Source organism: Oryctolagus cuniculus, chromosome 20 (genome assembly GCF_051225735.1).
Source record: "Oryctolagus cuniculus isolate XC-2025 breed Fujian yellow rabbit chromosome 20, ASM5122573v1, whole genome shotgun sequence".
In the NCBI taxonomy this organism is placed as follows: Eukaryota; Metazoa; Chordata; class Mammalia; order Lagomorpha; family Leporidae; genus Oryctolagus; species Oryctolagus cuniculus.
The window spans coordinates 14,381,833-14,386,211 of record NC_142886.1 but is presented as its reverse complement, the minus strand read 5'-3'; positions in this window follow the sequence as shown (position 1 = coordinate 14,386,211).

Below are 4,379 nucleotides of genomic sequence, written 5' to 3'. Positions count from 1 at the left end.
TTTCTTAATCATGGGCGCTGCTCTCAGATTCCTACAAAACAGAGCCCCCCAACATCCCCTGCACTAGGCAGGGACCCCTGTGCAAATGGTCTCACTGAAGGCCTTCTCTACATTTTTTTGCCTTCTCTAAGATCATATAGTGTAATTCTAAAACAGCCTGTGGCAGGCCCATAACCACCTCGCATGCATTATGATATGTTTAGACCTAGCAATTGGCAACATGAACGTTGCCCCAGTAAGGCAGCTCTCCACCTCGCCAGCACAGGGACCTGTGGGCTGTGCACCTGACACTTGTTTTGTGAAATGTTCACAGCTCTCACAGTTGTATATTTAGGAAGCCACACTCTGGGACTCAAGTAGTGAGCCCGGTTAGACAGGCAAAAGATATAGGAGAGCCTGTAAATAACTAGATGAGCTTTTTCTTGCTGCGGAAGCCAGTTTTAATCAAATGTGTGGTTTTCAACAAAAAGGGGAATGGGGGTAATTGTGTCACATACTGAGGATGAAACAGGCTGCAGAGAAATGATTGCTATTTTAAAAGTCTTAATCTCTATAGTAAACTTGAAATAAGCATCAAGAGTCTCACCATTCCGGTAATGGCCTCAAGCATTTAAAATATTCTTAGTATTTAATTCTTTTGTTTTGTTTGCAAGCCACATACATATATTCCACAAAAACCACCTATCATTCTTGTACCAAGAAAAGTAAATGCTATCCAGAGTCTAAGCTTTCTTCCTAGTGGAACGGATTGCATATTATAAAATTTGACACTGATCTTTAAATCCCTGGAGCTGGACCCCCCCCATCCTCCCACCCCGCACCCCATCAGTGTCCTTTCGCTTTGCCTCTGTCATTAGAAGATGCTCTTTGAATCAGAAGCCTACTAACTTCTTCAGACAGAAGTGCTGAAGTGCAAACCAAATAAAAATAAGCGAAATCATGGACGACAAAAAAGCAGTCAAATGACAAGATACATAGTGGAAGCCCAGGGCACGGGTATGGGTTGATTTTAGTTTCTCAGTCACTTAAACAGATATGGTTCATTTGGCTTTTATAAATGACTGTCGTTTTATGCCATGGCTTTTATGCAAAGAATACCTGAAAATCAAAACTCTTTTTTTTGCACAAGATCTGTGGATGGAAGGACAGGAGAAATCTTCGTAACCAATCTGGTGTTCTTCCCGAAAGCAAGCAAATACACTTCTGTGGGTCCTGAAAAGCTAGGACGATTGAGCTATAGAGTTTTCCTAGAGCCCCCGCTAGTTCCTGGAGCGCCGAGCAGCAGGTCAGGGCTCAAGGAAGGGAGAAGATCACATTGAAGGCGACACACATTCTCCAGGCTGCGTCAGTGCAGCACGTACAAGACTGGGGCTGAGTGCCTTCTCACATGCTGCATCTCTGGGGCCTCCCGTGTCACCCCGGCCCAGGCAGTATTGCCCTCCAACAAAAACCCAGGTAGTCCCTGGATTCTTCGCCAGCTAAGCAGCTGTCCAGAACCAGCATTTGGAAAAGTTGGTGGGCAAATTTTATCTCTTACCTCGATAATTCCAGATCCAAGAGGGAAGAGAAAAGACTAGGGAGTGGAATGGCATGAAGGAATTTGATATTCTAAAAATCACACCCCACTCGCAGTGCAAACGATACCTAAAAGCAGTGGGAACTGTCCCTCTGCCATCTCAAGAAAACTGCTAGGAACAAAGCGTTCTCTTTGCAAAATAACTTTGAAATGACACTTAATTGCTTGGGGGGTAGGGGTGGGGGAGGGAGAGCGCCAAACAGGGAAGAATTTTTCTTCCTGCTTTGGTGAAAGTCTTTAAATCTACCCTAAAGTTAACATGCTGCCTCGGGAATATGTTTTAAAGTAGCTATTTTGCTTCATCAATCTAAGGATTGATTTCTCTGGTTTCACTTTACAATCTTAAGGGGGTAATATGTCATTTAAAATATTTTTGTAATGTTTATCTAAAATCTGATTGCCCCTTACTGCCTTGTGAATAATCAGTTCTTTAGCGACAGACCCCATGTGGAAATTAACCTGAATCTCTTCGCACTGAGATTTATTTTATTTTAATTTATCCTAATGTTCCCAGGGACATGTATTGTAGAGTTTTTTTTTTAAATTATCTCAGTTTTATCCTGATCTAGAGAGGGTGTTGTTTTATGATTTTTGTTGGCTTCTTGGTTTGTTTGTTTAATCGAGGTAGTAGAAAGGCTGACTTCTCAATATGATGGGCTTCTTTTTCTGTAATTCTGTCACGATTTCCCAAAAGCAGTTGCAGCAGCAGAGTAGAAAGCAGTATTTTTTTGCAATCCAATGGACTTGGCGGAGGTGAGGATAGTACCTCTCGCCGCAGCACAGGTTCTCTGACAGCCCATGAATAGTTCAATCAGCCTCGGATTCCACCGAAAGAGGGACGGCCCCGGCTTCCCTCCGGCCTCCGCCCGCCGCTCCCCAGCCCCTACTCCAGCCCCTTCCCCAGTTTATTTATAAAAATCTGGGCAGGAGGGGACGAGAGGCCGGGGCTGGAGTGTGGGGGTAGAGACTTGCTCTTTGTTTACGTTAAACAAATGACAGGCAAAGAGCTCCAGCAAAGTCTTCCTTGACCTCGTTCTCTCTCCCTAATTTTAACAAAAAGGGGAAAAAATATTGTGTCCACAGAGGACGCGAACGGGGCGGGAGGCGACGGGCAGCGCTCGGCGCTCCATTCAGCGGGGACGCGGGAGCGCGGACGACTTCCGCTCCCATTGTGAGGCGGGGCCGGGGGCGGCGGCGAGTGGGGGGTCCGCCGGGCGGCCCGCGGCGCTGTCAGGCGGCTCAGCGTAATCAGGGCTAATGACGGCGGCCCGGCGCTCGGCGGGACAATGCGCGGGGCCGCGGGGTTCTGTCGGCCTGAATGGCTAATAGGTCTGCCTGCGGACTGCGAGGGGGCGGCGGCGGCGAGGGGAGAAAGGGTCATTGTCCGCGCGCTGGCCCGGGGCGCCGAGGCGCGTCCTGAGGAAAGCCCGGGCGGGGAGGCCTCCTGGAGGCCTGCGGGGCTGCGGCGCTGGAGCGGCGGGCGCTGGGTGCTGCCCTCGGAGGGGCGGCGCGGCGCGGAGCGGAGCGAGGCGAGGCGGTCGAGCCCGAACTTGGTGCCCCAGGAGAGGCCCGGACCCTGAGGGCAGCCGCCGCGGCGCCCGCACCTCTTCCGCCCCGCGGCCCCGAGAGAGTCGCCGACGCGCAGGCCTCGAGCCACTCCTATTGTTAAACTACCCAGATTCCAGAAGCTCCAGGAGACGCCTGCCGAAACCCTTGGGGCCTGCACCAAACCTAGGCGACAGCGTGCACCTGCGAGTGCGCGCTCGCCCTGGGGCCTCGGACGGCGCGGCGGCGGGAGCGCCTCGGAGCCAGGGCACGCGGGGCGGCCGAGCGTGGGCCTGGGGCCCGCCCGCGGAGCAGCGCCGACCCCCGGCCACGGCCAGCGAGTGGCCGAGCAGGGAGGTTCCAGACCCAGCAGCCCGAGGGGAGGGCGGCGGCAGCCGGGCTCTTCGCGGGCCCAGTGTCCGCGACAGCATCTCCGAGCCCCGGCGGGCCCCCGGGTCCCTTTCTTTGGGGACCTTGTGTCTCCACCCCCACTTCCCACTTAAGCTCTTACAAATCTCCTCAGGTTAGGTCCTGGCTGGCAGCCCTGTTTTGTAGCATTCCTATTCCCAAATTTTAAACGAGACACAGCCTCCCGCGAGGGAAGGAGCCGGCTTTCTTCCCTGGCGCACTTCCTTGTCTGCAGACAAAGGGGCGTGAGGACGGCCGCGAGGCAGAACTGGCAGCGTGGCGCTCCGGGCCCCAGCTCGCGCCGTTTCCACCCGCCCTGGGGTTTTGCTGTGTCCCGAAGACGTCCCCTGCCTGGCTGCCGGCGGGCGACCCACCAGCCTTTCCCACCTGCGCGAGCGCCTCTGGAGCCCGTGGGCTACCCCCCCCCCCATCCCCCGAGAATCTTCCATTTCCTTGGGAATGCCCCCACTGCCCATTATTTAGACTAAGCCTGTTTTCGCCCTGTACCACATCTGTGTATTCATTTGCTTCCATGTTTGACTCCCTTCGCTAGAGTGTAAGCTGTTCAGGGGCACAGGTGGAGCCCTGCTCACCGTTGTATTCCCAGTACCTAGCCTAAGCAGTAGTTCTCAATAAATATTTTAAAACCGAATGAATGAATGGCTCTTCCTTGAAGGCTGTCTGCTCCCATCTTAGTCGGGGACTTCTGCTAGTTTTGATTTATTTGAACGGCAAAGATGACTAACGATTGGCTGCACCCAAAGTCCGCTTCAATCCTCTCCTCTGAAATTGACTGGCTCTTGCTTGTCAGGTTCTCCGGGATGAGTCTCCGAAGTTCATCCGGTTTTTC